Source organism: Sapajus apella, unplaced genomic scaffold (assembly GCF_009761245.1).
Source record: "Sapajus apella isolate SASKATOON/1434 unplaced genomic scaffold, GSC_monkey_1.0 scaffold7, whole genome shotgun sequence".
In the NCBI taxonomy this organism is placed as follows: domain Eukaryota; kingdom Metazoa; phylum Chordata; class Mammalia; order Primates; family Cebidae; genus Sapajus; species Sapajus apella.
In genome coordinates this window covers 47902968-47920308 of record NW_022436947.1, presented here as the reverse complement: position 1 = coordinate 47920308, position 17341 = coordinate 47902968, and the positions used below count along the sequence as shown (strand labels likewise).

Here is a 17341-nt window from a genome sequence, read left to right as displayed (position 1 = left end):
GTGTGAGGCTCCCTGTCCCTCCTCAGACTCTCAGAATTCAAAAGAGCCACACTTTTCTGTCCTTGCCCTGCTGGGCCAAAGGACGCCCTGCCTTCTTTTCTCTCTGGGGTAGACACCCTGAGCTTTTGCTGTGCACCTGCCGCGTGGAACAGGGAGCCGCCCCCGCCCCTGCCCTCCGTAGCTGACTCCGTCTTCCCTGGCCACCCTCAGCTCAGCAGGGCCCCGGGAGCCCCAGTGCCATGTGACACCTTCCATAAGTGTGGCATTCAGGAGAATGTGCCTTTGATCCCTGAGTCGCCATGTGGCTGGCATGTGCCCTGGCATGAGAGTCAGTGACGGGCAGGGGCGAGCATGAAGACACCTCCGCTGTGCCCCTGCTTTCGCCCTTTCCTGACTTCTCTGGCCAGCTCTAAGTTTGAAATAAGTCCTGCCTGTTTTAACAGATGTTTATTAAACATCTGCCCTGGCCAGGCTCAGAGCAGCCCCCAGGGTCTCTGTCCTGAACACGATAGGCCCCTCCTGGTGCTGGCGGGTGGAGGGGGGGAGATTAAGTCCAGTGTCCCACAGGTGACTGCATAATTCCACATGGGACAAGAGGGAAAAAGAGCAGATCTTCCCTTTTATTTTTATTTATTTATTTTCTTTTTATAAATTGAAACAGAGTCCCACTCCGTCGCCAGGCTAGAGTGCAGTGGTGCGATCCCTGCTCATTGCAACTTCCATTTTCCGGTTTCAAGCAACTCTCCTGCCTCAGGCTCCCGAATAGCTGGATTACAGGCAGGCGCCGCCGTGCCCGGCTAAACAGACCTTTCCTTTTGTGAGAGGGACGCCAGCGTGGACAGCCGGGATGGGAGATGAAACTGAGCGGAAGTGAGAGTCACTTTGCTGCCCGGCACGTTGTCTCACACGTGTAATCTCGGCACTTTGGGAGATTGAGGCTGGGGAGTCGCTCCAGCCCGGGAGTTTATGACCGGCCTGGTCAGCATGAGACCCCTGTCTCTACTTTTAAAAATAAAAATAAGATATTTTGGGCAGGGAGAGGTGCCTGTGCAAAGGCCCTGAGGTGAGCCTTTGCCAGGTCTGTTCAAGGAGCAGAGGGGAGGGTGTGAGGGGGAGAGGGCCTGGGGAGTTCGTGCTCATCTGAGGGCGATGGGAAAGGGGTGACACTTGGGCCTCCTACGTGCTGTGAGGAAAGCTCTTCCTTGCTGTCGGTGGGAGGCCTCGAGGCAAGGAAGGTGTGGGCGCTTCATGGCCCAGCTGGTTGGAGAGCGTCGCGGCTCCAAGGCCCTTCTCCCCCTCCAGCCTCCCTGCCCTTCGCTGTCCTGTCGCTGGTGAACGCCCCGCATAAGTGAGGATTTTACTGTGGGGATGACTCCATCCGGTACCCCTACCATCCAGACACCATCATCCATGGGCTCATGGCCAGGGTCACCAACACAGCCACCATCATCCTTGTAAGGCAGGAGGGGTTCAGAGGGACAGGGAGGGGGGCGGGATGGGGTACAGCCTTACCCTGGGTTCCTGATGGGGGGTGGCCTGGAGGTCTGTGGGGGGGCTGGGGGACACAGCCTTGCCCTGAGTGGTACTTGTGGGTAATAGGAACCCCCTTTTGTTTTTTGAGATGGAGTTTTGCTCTTGTTGCCCAGGTTGGAGTGCAATGGCAGGGTCTCCGCTCACTGTAACCTCCCCCTCCTGGGTTCAAGTGATTCTCTTGCCTCAGTCTCCCCAGTAGCTGGGACTCCAGGCGTGCGTCATCACACCTGGCTAGTTCTGTATTTTTAGTAGAGACGGGTTTCACGATGTTGGTCCTGCTGGTCTTGAACGCCCGACCTCAGGTGATCTGCCCGCCTCAGCCTCCCAAAGTGCTGGGATGGCAGGCATGAGCCTGCCGAGCCCGGCTAGGGCCCTTTTAGAGTCCCCAGCTCTGCAGCAGCCTTGGGGAGGCCTGTGGGGAGGACTGAGGCCCAGTGAGGGCCCACGGGCTGACCGGGACCCCCGCTGGTCACTGTGGCTGCCCCACACGCAGATCTCGGCGGGAGAAGCCTACCTGGTGCACACAGGCTGGCTCTATTCCCGCTCGGACTTCAACAACTATGTGGCCGCCGTGTACAAGGTGCTGCCGACCTTCCTGTTCGGGGTGGCTGTGAGCCAGTCTCTGACGGACCTGGCCAAGTACACGATCGGCTGCCTGCACCTCAACTTCCTGGCCGTTTGTGACCCCGAGTGGAGCCGGGTCAAATGCTTGGTCTACGTGCAGCTGGAGAGGGTGTGCAGGGGAAACGCTGCTGACGTCACCGAGGCCAGGTGGGTGTGGACGAGCAGCCTTCACTCTGGGGGGCATTGGGAGCTGAAGAAGCCCCAAGAGCCAGATGGTGAGGAGCCAGCAGGCAGGTGGTCAGGCAGGAGCGAGGCCTCAGGGCTCCAGGTGCCCCGCAGACAGCAGGAGGCTGGGGGGAGCATGCTCTGTCTGCCCCTAGTCTCAGCCCTGCCCTCTTCTGCGCTGTCGTCTTCTTCTTCTCTCTCTCTTTTTTTTTTTTTTTTTTTTTAAAGATGGGATTTCACCATGATGGCCAGGCTGGTCTTGAACTCCTGACCACAGGTGATCCACTCACCTCAGCCTCCCAAAGTGCTAGGATTACAGGCGTGAGCCACCGCGCCCAGCCATGCGCTGTCTTCTTACTGTCTCTACTGATAGGTCCTTAAACGTTTCAACTCATCATTGTCCTTTTAAAAAATCAAAATATCGAATGGCAAGCCTAGGGTAATGTCAGACCAAAAAAAAAAATCAAAATAAAATTTGTATAAGATAAAAGCCACCATTTCTTCCATTTTAATGTGTACAGTTCATTTTTAGTACATTCACAGTGCCATACAGCCATGTCCTCTACCTAATTCCAGAATATTTTCATGTCATCAGAAGGAAACCCCTCAGCATGGGGAACATGGCAAAACCCCGTCTCTATGACAAATCAAAAAATTAGGCTGAGCTAGGTGGCTCACGCCTATAATCCCCGCACTTTGGGAGGCTGAGGCGGGCGGATCACCTGAGGTTGGCAGTTCGAGACCAGCCTGGCCAACATGAAGAAATCCTATCTCTACTAAAAATACAAAATTATCCAGGCATGGTGGCACACGCTTGTAATCCCAGCCACTTGGGAGGCTGATGCAGGAGAATCGCTTGAACCCGGGAGGTGGAGGTTGTGGTGAGCTGAGATTGTGTCATTGCAGTCCAGCCTGGGCAACAAGAGTGAAACTCCATCTCAAAGAAAAAAAAATTAGCCAGGCCTGGTGGTGGGCACCTGCAGTCCCAGCTACTGGAGAGGCTGAGGTGGGAGGATCACTTGAACTTGGGAGGTAGAGGTTTCAGTGAGCCAAGATTGTGCCTACCCCAGGCTGGATGACAGAGTGAGACCCTGTCTCAAAAAAATGAAAGGAAAGGAAACAACCCCTGTATCCATTAGCTGTCACTCCTCCCCCAGCCCCTGGCAACCACCACTATTCTATTTTCTGTCTGTAGATTTGCCTGTTCTCAATGTTTCATATAAATAGAATCATACACTATGTGGTCTTTGGTGTCTGCCTTCTCTTTTTCTTTTTCTAATTTTTTTTTTTTTTTGAGACGGAGTTTCGCCCCTGTTGCCCAGACTGGAGTGCAATGGTGTGATCTTTGCTTACCACAATCTCCACCTCCTGGGTCCAAGCGATTCTCCTGCCTCTGCCTCCTGCGTAGCTGGCACTACAGGCACCCACCAACAAGCCTGGCGGATTTTGTATTTTTTACTAGAGACGGGCTTTCTCCAGGTTGGCCAGGCTGGTCTCGAACTAGTAACGCCAGGTGATCCGCCCACCTTGGCCTCCCAAAGTGCTGGGATTATAGTCACGAGCCACTGTGCCCAGATTCTTTTTCTAATTAAAAAAATTTTGGGGGGCTGTACAAGATGGCTCACACCTGTAATCCCAGCACTTTGGGAGGCTGAGGTGGGCAGATCACCTGAGGTCAGGAGTTGGAGACCAGCCCAGCAAACATGGTAAAAACCCATCTCTACTTAAAATACAAAAATTAGCTGGGTGTAGTGGTGCATGCCTATAATCCCAGATGCTCAGGAGGCCGAGGCAGAGAATCGGTTGAACCTGGGAGGCAGAGACTGCAGTGACCCAAGATGGTGCCGTTGCACTCCAGTCTGAGTGAGAGAGTGAGACACCGACTTAAAAAAAAAAAAAAAAAAAAATTGGGGCCAGGCACGATGGCTCAAGCCTGTAATCCCAGCACTTTGGGAGGCCGAGGCGGGTGGATCACGAGGTCAAGAGATCGAGACCATCCTGGTCAACATGGTGAAACCCCGTCTCTACTAAAAATACAAAACATTAGGTGGGCATGGTGGCGTGTGCCTGTAATCCCAGCCACTCAGGAGGCTGAGGCAGGAGAATTGCCTGAACCCAGGAGGCAGAGGTTGCGGTGAGCTGAGATCGTGCCATTGCACTCCAGCCTGGGTAACAACAGTGAAACTCCGTCTCGAAAATAGAAAAAAAAAAAAAAATTGGCCAGACGTGGTGGTTCACACTTGTAATCCCAGCACTTTGGGAGGCTGAGGTGGGCAGAGCACTTGAGGCCAGGAGCTCGAGACCAACCTGATCAACATGGAGAAATCCCATCTCTACTAAAAATACAAAAATTAGCCTGGCCTGGTGATGGATGCCTGTAATCCCAGCTACTCAGGAGGCTGAGGCGGGAGAATTGCTTGAACCTGGGAGGCGGAGGTTGCAGTAAGCTGACTGTGCTCCAGCCTGGGAGACAGGAGACTCTGTCTCAAAAAAAAATTGTTTTTGTTTTTCTCATAACTATAGGTAAAAATAAAAAGAAAAAAAAAAGAGGGTAAGTAAATAGAATAAAAACAAAATTGTTTTTGTATGTTTTTATTGATTGAACACAGTTAGTGCAATCTTGTGTTTTGGAAGTTCATGTAACGTTCTGTCCATTTTTGCTTTATGTATTTTGGAGTTCTGTGGTTTACTACATTTACCTTTATAATTGCTATATCTTTTTGATAGATTGACACTTTCATCATCATAGAATGATACATGAGTTTTGTCTCAACAATTTTTGCTTTGATGTCCATTTTGTCTGATATTAATATAGTTATTTTGGCTCTCTTTTCGTTACTGTTTGCATGGAATATTTTTTTTTTCCAATCTTGTACTTTCAACCTATTTATGTCTCTGACTCTAAAGTAAATCTCTTATACCTTGTATAAAATTGGGCCATGTTTTTTTATGTATTGTCCAGTCTCTGATTTTGTCGAGAGAGAGGCTCACTTTGTTACCCAGGCTGGAGAATGGTGATCTCAGCTCACTGCAGCCTTGGACTCCCAGGCCAACCCATCTTCCAGCCTCAGCCTCCCAAGTGGCTAGGACTGGCCGCCACATTCAGCTACTGTTTATTTATGTTTTTTGTAGAAACAGGGTTTTGCCATGTTGCCCAGGCTGGTCTTGAACTCCTCAGCTCAGGCGATCCACCCTCTGTGGCCTCCCAAACTACTGGGATTACAGGTGTATGCCACCACACCCAGCCAGATCTCTGACTTTTTATTTATTTTTTTTTTCCAGCCTATGTTAATCTTTTTATTGAATTAAGGCATTTAACGAATCTCTGACTTTCAGTTGGAGTGTTTAACCTATTTATAGTCAGTGTAATTACTGATAAGGAAGGAACTCTGTCATTTTGTTTAGGGTTGCCCAGGTTATGTCTTCCTTTTTCAGGTCCTTGTCACTGTCTTTTTTTTTTTTTTTTTTTTTTTTGCCTTTAATTTTTCTTTTAGTGATGAGGGTCTTGCAATTTTGCCCAGGACTTGAACTCCTGGGCTCAAACCATCTCTGCCTTCCAAGTAGCTGGGACTACAGGCATACATCACCACATCTGACTGGCTTTTACATTTTTTTTTTTTTTTTTTTTAAGAAATAGTGTCTCACCATGTTGCCTAGGCTGGTCTGGAATGCCTGGGCTCAAGCAGTCCTTCCGCCTTGGACTCCCAAAGTGCTGGGATTACAGGAGTGAGCCACCGAGCCCTTTCAGGCTAAATAATCTTTTTCTCTCTCTTTTTTTGAGACAGAGTCTGGCTCTGTTGCCCAGGCTGGAGTGCAGTGGTTCGATCTCGGCTCACTGCAACCTCCACTTCCTGAGTTCAAGCAATTCTCCTGTCTCAGCCTCCCCAGCAGCTGGAATTATGGGTGTGTACCACCACACCTGGCTAATTTTTGTATTTTCATTTTATTTTTTGAGACAGAATCTCACTTTGTCACTCAGGCTGGAGTGCAGTGTACAGTGACATGATCTTGGCTCAGTGCAACCTCTGCCTCCTGGGTTCAAGTGATTTTCCTGCCTCAGCCTCCCGAGGATTTGGGATTATGGGCATGTACCACCACATCCTGATAATTTTTTGTATTTTTAGTAGAGATGGGGTTTCATCATGTTGGCCAGGCTGGTCTCCAACTCCTGACCCACCCACCTTAGCCTCCCAAAGTGCTGGGATTACAGATGTAAGCCACTGTGCCTGGCCCAGCTGAATAATCTTAACTGACCTATTTTCTTTGTTCATTTTTTGAGACGGAGTCTCACTCTGTCACCCAGGCTGGAGTGCAGTGGTGCAATCTTTGCTGTCTGCGACCTCCGCCTCCTGGGTTTAAACACTTCTCCTGCTTTAGTCTTCTGAGTGCTGGGATCACAGGCATGCACCACCACACCTGGACAAGTTTTGTACTTTTAATAGAGACAGGGTTTCACCACGTTGGCCAGGCTGGTCTCAAACTCCTGACCTCAGGCGAGCCACCTGCCTCAGCCTCCCAAAGTGCTGTGATCACAGGCGTGAGATACCACGACTGACTTGTTTTGTTTTGTTTTAAACTGTGTGTTTAGAATATTATAATGTGGCCACTCTGGAAATAGGAGTCTCCCTCCTCCCCAGGGTGTGTTCTTGCTGTTTGCTGCAGTGGTTATTTAATGACTTTTCTGATTGTGAAGTCTCTATCTTTTGTCATGAGTGGCCATTTCCTCCTGTTCTTTTAGCCTAGTGGTCAGCTAGTGATAGGACAGAGATTTCTTTAAACATCTGGAAGCAAAAAAAAAAAAAACCCACAACACACTCCCGAGTTTGTAGAAGGGGTCTGCATGGCTGTGGGGTCAGCCCTTCCATGGTGAAACAGGTTTTCTCTGCCTTCACTTTTACTTCCTGCTTGTGCAGAGCTGGAAGGCCAGCCCGATGTGAGAGCGTAGGGTCCTCGCAGGCCTCTTCCAAGCTCCTGCACTGCTCTGGTCTTGTAGGTTCCAAGCCTTCATTCCCCAGAGCTTTTTATTCCCTGGCCTTTCCTCCTATGCTGTTTGGCTTGTCTGTTTTTTGCCTCATCTGCTCTCATGGCCCAAGGCAGCAGAGACTAACAAATTTGTTGTAAATTTTTCCTACAAATGTCCTCCAGGTAGCCCCTCAGCACTGGGAGAATGTCCAGTCGGGTGAGATCAAGGCCAGCCCTCGAGCCATACCCCAGTTCACAGTTGCAAATAAGGCCCCTTTCTGGAACCTGAGCTGGGCGTGTGGTCTGTTACCCTCAGGCCACCACAGTCTAGGCAGTGGGAGAGGGACTGGGATGAGTTAAAAAGCCACAAAGCTGTTTGTTCTGAGATCTAACTGGATTATCTATGATTTTTTTTTTTTTGAGATGGAGTCTCGCTCTGTCGCCCAGGCAGTGGCGTGATCTTGGCTCACCGCAACCTCCATCTGCCAGATTTTCAAGCGATTCTCCTGCCTCAGCCTCCCGAGCAGCTGGGATTATAGGCATGTGGCACCACGCCTGGCTAATTTTTATATTTTTAGTAGAGGCGGGGTTTCACCATGTTGTTCAGGCTGGTCTCAATCTCCTGACCTCGTGATCCGCCTGCCTCGGCCCCACAAAGTGCAGGGATTACAGGCGTGAGCCACGGCGCCCGGCCTCAACTGGATTACATTAATCAACTGTTCCTCTGGTTCCTGCAGGCTTTTAATTAGTTCCAAAAAAGTTGATTGTGACTTTTTTGCCAGTTTTTTGTTGCTTCCTATTTTCCGTGTTTCATTCATGTCCTACACAGAATCTCAAATTTATATAAAAAGAAATCTTCCCTCAGTTCCACAGATGGGAAAAAATGATGAAAAGACACACAGTGAAAATGAAACCGGTGTTGCCTGCTTGCTGGACACTACCGTTCGCCCTGGGTGTTGGGTTCTTTCTGTCTCTGTTTCTCGATTTCTGCACAGGGATTTCTGCAGGCCTTAAGGCCCACAGGGAAATGATCCCTTTTCCAGCTCAGTGCCTGCTTTGTGGAGTATACTTGTCAATCTGGAATTTCATACAACTATGGTTTTGGATGAACTCTGTTACCTCTCCTAGCAATTAACAGAGAAAATTGACAGTTGATTGACAAGAATGAGAATCCGTTCTAAAGAATTCCAATAGAACGGAATCCTTTATTACTGAAAGAATGCTCAACTCAAGTGGACACAGATCCCTCATTTTGACTTCATTAGCTATGGCACTGAGAGACAACTTTTTGAAAATACACAGCTAAACCTGTCCGAGCTTTAAGTGCTAGACAAGTTTTTCAGAATACACAGCTAAAACGGTATCTGTTTTAAGTGCTTTAGCACTTAAAGCAGGGACCGTTTTAGCTGTGTATTTTGCAAAATTGTGTGCTCTCCAAATAAAAAGCTACTTTTGTTATTACTTTTGGTCCCCAGGAGAAATGGGAGTCCTTTTCAGACAGCATGGGAGACACATGGGTCCTTTGGAGTCCTCTTATCTGCCACTGAGGGTTTAATGAGGGCGTGAATCACTTTGGGAGGTGTCAAGACACACAGGTAGGCTTGCTGCAGAGTAGAGCTTTTTCCTAGGCGTGTGCCCCTTGTCATCATGAGCCATGTCTGAACGAATTATTCACATTTCATATGGAACTCTTTAGAACAGATTCTCATTCTTGTCAATCCACTGTCAATTTTCTCTGTTAATTTCTAGGAGAGGCAACAGAGTTCATTGAAAACCATAGGTGTATGAAAGTCCAGACTGATAAGCATACTCAACAAACCAGGCACTGAGCTGGAAAAGGGATCGTTTCCCAGTGGGCCTTAAGGCCCACAGCAATCCCTGTGCAGAAATCGAGAAACAGAGACAGAAAGTCACGTGCCTAAGGCTTGTTACTTGAAAATGAGTGGCTGACTGACTGGCACAGGACTGGAAATCAAATCCAAATCTTCAGACCTCTCATTTGAGAGGGTGCACTGCCTCCCCCAGGCCCAATGTGACAGTACAATGGCTTCACAAGAGCTTTACTGGATTGAAGTCAACATCCAAAGACATTAGATTCCATCGGCACCGTCTTTGGTCCCTTGTCTCTAATGAGAATTTGCCCGGTTCAAATTTGAACATTGGGTCTAACCTGAGATATCTTGCCTTTCCACCTGAAACACTTGAAAAGGCTTGATTCACTTAGGAGCTCCTGCTACAAAGTAAGAGTCAAGAACCCTCTTGGGCAAAGCTGAGCTGGCCTCAGTGGTACATGGGAAATGAGCTGGTTTCAATCACCACCTTCTCACCAATCATCAAGATAAATGTCTTAGAACATACATGTATTGCGCTTTTAGGAGGGCTGGGTGTTATCCAAGCTTCTGAGTAACATGCTACCACAGGAAGAAGGATCTGCTGCTCAGGTCTGGAGACAGAAACACAGACACACACACACTCACACACTCACACACACAGGCTTCACACACCACTGGTAGTTTCCAGCCACACACTCACACACACAGGCTTCACACACCACTGGTAGTTTCCAGCCAAATACTTAGTAGTATGAGGTAGGCTTTGAACCCATCCATGCTGCAAAGGAAGAAACCCCTTTGCCTAATTCACACGTCCATTCTCCCTCCTTCTCATCCAACGCTGCCTCCTCCTCAAGCCCACACATTATTATGTAGAATGAAATTATTCATGGCTATGAAGTTAAAGCATTGTCAATGCTGCTCTGATTAAAAACAACAGCACAGTCAAATGGAGAACATTCTTGCATATGAAATGTGATTAATTCGTTCAGACATGGCTCATGATGACAAGGAGCACAGCCCCAGGATGAAGCTCTGCCCTGTAGCAAGCCTACCTGTGTGCCTCAACACCTCCCAAAGTGCTTCATGCCCTCATTGCACCCTCAGAGGCAGACAAGAGGACTCCGAAGGACTCGTGTACCTCCCATGCTGTCTGAAAAGGACTCCCATTTCTCCTGGGGACCAAAAGTAACAAGAAAAATAGCTTTTTATTTGGAGAGCACACAACTTTTTCAAAATACACAGCTAAAACAGTCCCTGCTTTAAGTTCTTTAGCACTTTAGCACCTTAAGTCTTTTGAAAAGTGTCTGTTCATATCTTTTGCCCACTTTTCGATGTGGTTGTTTGTGTTTTTCTTGTAAATTTCTTTTTGTGCTTTGTAGATTCTGGATATTAGCCATTTGTCAGATGGGTAGCTTGTAAAAAAAATGTTCCCATTCTGTTCGTTGTGGGTTCACTCTAATGCTTGTTTCTTTTGCTGTGCCAAACTCTTTAGTTTAATTAGATCCCATTTGTCTATTTTGGCTTTTGTTGCCAATGCTTTTGGTGTTTTGGTCATGAAGTCCTTGCCTATGCCTATGTCCTGAATGGTTTTGCCTAGGCTTTCTTCTAGGGTTTTTATGGTGCCAGGTCTTATGCTTAAATCTTTAATCCATCTGGAGTCAATTTTTGTATAAGATGTAAGGAAGGGGTCCAGTTTCAGCTTTCTGCACATGGCTAACCAGGTTTGCCAACACCATTTATTAAACAGGTAATCTTTTTTCTGTTGCTTCTTTTTGTCAGGTTTGTCAAAGATCAGGTGGTTATAATGTGTGGTGTTACTTCTGAGGCCTCTGTTCTGTTCCATTGGTCTATATCTCTCTTTTGGTACCAGAACCATCATGTTTTGATTACTGTAGTATAGTTTGAAGTCAGGTAGTGTGATGCATTCAGCTTTATTCTTTTTGCTTAGGATTTTCTTGGCTATGTGGGCTGTTTTTGTGTTCCATATGAGGTTTAGGTGGTTTTTTCCAGTCCTGTGAAAAGGTCGATGGTAGTTTGATGGGGATAGCATTGAATCTATAAATTACTTTGGGCAGTATAGCCATTTTCACAATATTGATTCTCCCTAAAAATGATTATGGAATGTTTTTCCATCTGTTTGTGTCCTCTCTTATTTCCTTGAGAAGTGGTTTGTAGTTCTCCTTGAAGAGGTACTTCACATCCTTTGTTAGTTGTATTCCTAGGTATTTTATTCTCTTTGTGGCAATTGTGAATGGGAGTTCAATCATGATTTGACTCTCTGTTTGTTTGTTGTTGGTGTATAGGAATGCTTGAGATTTTTGCACATTGATTTTGTATCCTGAGACTTTGCCAAAATTGCTTATCATCTTAAGGAGATTTTGGACTGAGACGATGGGGTCTTATAAATATACAATCATGTCATCTGCAAATAGAGACAATTTGATTTCCTCTTTTCCTAATTGAATATGCTTTATTTCTTTTTCTTGCCTGATTCCTCTGGCTAAAACTTCCAATACTTTGATGAATAGGAATGGTAAGAGAGGGCACCCTTGTCTAGTGCCATTTTTCACAGGGAATGCTTCCAGTTTTTGCCCATTCAGTATGATATTGGCTGTGGGTTTTTCAGAAATAGCTTTTATTACTTTGAGATACATTCCATTGATACCTAGTTTATTGACAGTTTTTTTTTTTTTAGCATAAAGTGCTGTTGAATTTTGTCAAAGACCTTCTCTGCATCTATTGAGATAATCATGTGGTTTTTGTTTTTGGCTCTGTTTATGTGATGGATTATGTTTATAGGCTTGCGAATGTTGAACCAGCCTTGCATCCCTGGGATGAAGCCCACTTGATTGTGATGGATAAGCTTTTTGATGTGCTGTTGCATTTGGTTTGCCAGTATTTTATTGAAGATTTTTGCATCGATGTTCATCATGGATATTGCCCTGAATTTTTCTTTTTTGATTGTGTCTCTGCCAGGTTTTGGTATCAGGATGATGTTGGTCTTATAAAATGAGTTAGGGAGGATTCCTTCTTTTTGTATTGTTTGGAATAGTTTTAGAAGGAATAGTCCCAGCTCCTCTTTGTACATCTGGTAGAATTCAGCTATGAACCTGTGTGGCCCTAGATTTTTTTTGGTTGGTAGGCTATTAATTGCTGCCTCAACTGCAGACCTTGTTATTGGTCTACTCAGGTATTCAACTTCTTCCTGGTTTAGTCTTGGGAGGATGTAAATGTTTATTTTAAAAGAAGTAATTTATATGTAAGTTATGAAACATAATAAAACAACAAAAATACATCCATTGTCCAAGTTTAAAACATAGAACACAATTAATACTTTTGAGGCCCTCCCTGAACCTATTATTCTCCCTCCCTTCTATGATTAACCACAATTCCAAATTTTGTGTTAACCTTTATGGTTTTATTGAAAATGTATGTGTCTTTAATAAAATTAACAATTAATGTTCTTCGAGTGCTTGCTTTTTGTTAGACACTGTTCTAAATCCTTTACTTATTCACATGATTTGGATGTTTGTCACCTCAAAATATCATGTTGAAATGTGATTCCCAGTGTTGGAGGTGGGACCTGGTGGGAGGTGATTGCATCATAGGGGTGGATCCCTCACAAATGGTTTAGCACTATCTGCTCAGTGATGAGTGCATTCTCACTCAGTTCACAGGAGATTTGGTTATTTAAAAGAGTCCAAGACCTCCCACTTTTCTCTCTCTTGTTCCCACTCTCGCCATGTGATACTCCAGCTCCCCTGTTGCTTTCCACCATGATTTGAAGCTTCCTCAGGCGTCACCAGAAGCAGATGCTGGCATCATGTTTTGTGTACAGCCTGCAGAACCATGAGCCAATTAAACCTCTTTTCTTTATAAAATTACCCAGTCTCTGGTATTCCTTTATAGAAATGCAAAAATAGACTGATACACCTGTGTTAACTCTAATCCTCACAAAAACCATATGAGGTAAATACTGTTATTAGCACTCTCCATTCAGTACATAGGTAAACTGAGGCATGAGAAGTTAAGTGACTTGCTCAGAATCACATAGTTCATAAGTGGCAGACCCTGGTTTCAAACCCAGGCAGTCCAGCTTAAGCTTCTGTACCCTTAACTATTAGCTATTTACCTCCTTTAAACAATATTTGGGCATACTTCTTTGCACTTTACAGATATTGCATTTTTTACAAATTGAAGGTTTGTAGTCACTTTCCGTCGAGAAAATCTATGCATACAATTTTTCCAAAGGTGTGTGCTCACTTCATGTCTCTGTACCACATTTTGGTATTTTTCACAATATTTTAAATTTTTTCACTTTTATTGTATTTATTTTGGTGATCTGTGATTAGTGATTTTGGTGTTACTATTTTAATTGCTTTCAGGTGCCACAAACAGCACTCATTTAAGACAGTGAACTTAATCTATAAATATTTGTGTTCTGACCATTCCATCGACCAGCACTTTGTCCATTTCTTTCCATCTCCTTAGATTCCCTGAGACACAACAATGTTGAAATTAGGCCAGTTACTCCCCCCTACAATGGCCTCTAACTGTTCAAGTAGAAAGGAAGAGTCACATGTCTCTTACTTTAGGGAAAAATCTAGAAATGTTTGAGCTTAGTGTGGAAGGCATGACAAAAGTTGAGACTGGCTGAAAGCTGTGCTTCTTGGATCAATTATCCAAGTTGTGAATGCAAAGGAAGAGTTCTTGAAGGAGATTAAAAGAGCTACTCCAGTGAACACATGAATGATAAGAAAGCAAGATAGCCTTATTGCAGATATGGAGAAAGTTTTAGTGGTCTGGACAGAAGATCAAACCAGCCACAACATTCCCTTAAGCCACAGCCTCATCCAGAGCCGGCTCCAATTCTCTTCAGTACTATGAATGATGAGAGAGGTGAGGAAGCTGCAGAAGAAAAGTTAGAAGCTATCAGAGGTTGAGTCATCAGACTTAGGTTCTCTGTGCCATAAAAGTGCAAGGTAAAGGAGCAAGTGCTGATGTAGAAGTTGCAAGTTATCCAGAAGATCTAGCTAAGATCATTGGTAGCTATACTAAAAAGCAGATTTTCAGTGTAGATGAGACAATTTTGTATTTGAAGAAGATGTCATCTAGAAATCCCATAGCCAGAGAAAAGAAACAAATGCCTGGCTTTAAAGCTTAAGTCTGTAAAGTACAGGCTGACTCTCTTGATTTTGTAGTAAGTTCACTTTGATGTTCATTTACCATTCTGAAAACTCCAGGGCCCTTAAGAAGTATGCAAAATCTACTTTGCCTATGCTTTATAAATGGAACAACAAAGCCTGGGTGACAGTACATCTGTTTACAGCATGTTTTCCTGAATATTTTAAGCCTACTGTTGAAATCTTCTGCTAGAAAAAAAAGATACCTGTCCAAATATTACTGTTCATTGACAGTGTGCCTGCTAACACAACATCCGTTCTAACACAATCCCATGGATTAAGGGACATTTTTGACTTTCAAGTCTTATTATTTAAGAAATACATTTTATAAGGCTACAGCTGCCATAAATAGTGATTCGTCTGGTGGATCTGGGCAAAGTCAATGAAACCCCTTCTGGAAAGGACTCATCATTTTATTATATTATTTTTGCTCACACAGAAAGACAACATGGAGTCATCATTTTAAATGCCATTAAGAATATTTGTGATTCATTGGGAGGACATCCAAAAATTGACATTAACATGAGTTTGGAAGAAGTTGATTCCAACCTTTACGAATGATTTGGAGGGGTTCAAGACTTTGGTGGAGGAAAGAACTGCAGATATGATGGAAATACCAACAGAACTAGAACTAGGAGGGCATATGAAGATGTGACTGAATTGCTGCAGTATCATGATCAATAAATGAGGTAGCTTCTTATGGATAAGCAAAGTGGTTTCTTGAGATAGAATCTACTTCTGGTGAAGATGCTATGAACATTGTTGAAATGATAAAGGATTTAAAATATTACACAAACTTGGTTCATAAAGTATTGGCAGAGTTTGAGAGGTTTGACTTCAGTTTAGAAAGACATTCTACTGTGGATAAAAGGCTATCAGATAGCATTACATGCTTCAGAGAAATCTTGTGTAAGAGGGAGAGTCAATTGATGTAGCAAACTTCATTATCTTTTTAGTTTTAGAAAGTGCTGCAGCCACCCCAACCTTTAGCACCACCACCCTGATCAGTCTGGAGCAATCAACATTGAAGCATGACAAGCAAAAAGATAACTGAAGATCACTACAGGCTCAAATGAGTGTTAGCATATTTTAGCAATACAGTCATTTAAAATCAAAGTGTGGGTATTGTATTTATAGATATATTGCTATTGCACATTTAATAGACTACTGTATAGTGTAACATAGTTTTTATATGCATTAGGAAACCAAAATGTTTATGTGACTCATTTTATTACAATATTCATGAACTGAATCTTTAGTATCTCTGAAGTATGCCTTCAATGCCATTCTACTTATTTTCTAATCACATAAAAATAGAATCATAGTGTCTTAATTTTGTTTGCCAGAAGCATGCCCTCAGGTATGGACCGTAATGCAAGTGGTTGATTTGGAAATTGTGCCACAAAAACCCAGTAGGGGAGCTGGGAACTGAGAGGGGGCGGAAAGGAGGCCAGCTCAGGGTTGTTACTAAGAGGTTACCACTGTGGGCAACTATATCCTACTCACACGGAGGAGCTCTGAGAGCCAGAGTAGTGTTGGCTGCCCTGGTTGGTTTTAGGCACATAGGCTCAAAAAGGGGGTCTCCCTATGTCGTCCAGGCTGGTCTCAAGTGCTTGGGCTCAAGTAATCCTCCTGCCTTGGTCTTCCAAAGCACTGGGATTATAGGTGTGCGCCACCACGCCAGGACCATCCTTTTATACTTGAAAGGTTAAATTGATATATTGCCCATTATTAGAAAAAGATGTCATAGATATGTTAAGCAATATCATTAACTTCTTCAGATATTTATTTTTCACTGTGAAGCTGGATGTTTAAGCAATAAGATTATATTCCTGTCTGGTCTTCCTTAAAAAATTAAAGTGGCATTATTCTAAGAAAAGAAGTGTTATTACCCTACTGTTGTGTCTTTTTAGAGAGCAACTTAAATAGTATGGGAAAGTCACCTACAGCAAGGCTGGCAGGTTTAAGCTTGAGTGTGTGCAGTGTTTGTGTCATGCTGTGCTTCAAATTATCACAGAGAATACCTTTGTGAAAAAGACTTTAAACCACCACTCCCTCCAAAACAAAAAGGCCAGTAATATCATTATGTGAAAAATGGCTATAACTTCCCTGCATCTGTAAACTGCATTTAGATTTACTTTGTTTTTTCTTTCTTTCTCCCCTTTAATGTTAGGCGTCTCTTTTATGGCGAAACAGTCACATGATGTCAGTCTCAGGGAGGTTTGAAAAACTATTCCATTGTGCCCATTTTACAACGAAGAAATGGACACTCCTAAGACTAAATGAATAACTTTAAAAAAAAAAGCCTGGGCCTGGTACACACCTCTCCTAAAGGTATGGCTGAATTATAATTTACTAAAAATTATTATCAGTAATATTCTAGATTTTGAATGAAATAACAAAATAACAACTGGTGTTAGTCTCATTACATTTTCCTAAGCTTTCTTAAAAAATGTAGTTCAAAACCTGAAAAATTATTTACCTGTTCTTTAATATTTCCAAATTCCTGACTCATGAAATTAATTAATTAAAAACAATACATATATGAAGAATCCAAAAGTTATTGTTGCAACTTTAGGAAATTATCTGCTCAAGAATCTATTTGTTCATATTTGAGAGGATTGACTTAATGAATGCATTTCTCTAATTTCTCTGTTCAAATTTTTTTTTTTTTGAGACGGAGTTTCGCTCTTGTTACCCAGGCTGGAGTGCAATGGCGCGATCTCGGCTCACCGCAACCTCCGCCTCCTGGGTTCAGGCAATTCTCCTGCCTCAGCCTCCTGAGTAGCTGGGATTACAGGCACACACCACCAGGCCCAGCTGATTTTTTGTATTTTTAGTGGAGACAGGGTTTCACCATGTTGACCAGGATGGTGTCGATCTCTTGACTTCGTGATCCACCTGCCTCGGCCTACCAAAGTGCTGGGATTACAGGTGTGAGCCACCGCGCCCGGCTCTCTGTGCAAATTTTGCACTTCCAAATTGAGAACAGCAAATTTCAAACTGAGAACAGCAAATTTCAGCAATGTATGATAGACC

General features: G+C 44.3%; 1 pseudogene; it reads left to right on the top strand.

Moving 5' to 3' along the window:
* The first annotated feature begins 847 nt into the window (after positions 1-847).
* On the top strand, positions 848-8607 carry LOC116549903 (annotated as a pseudogene).
* The last annotated feature ends 8734 nt before the right edge of the window (positions 8608-17341 follow it).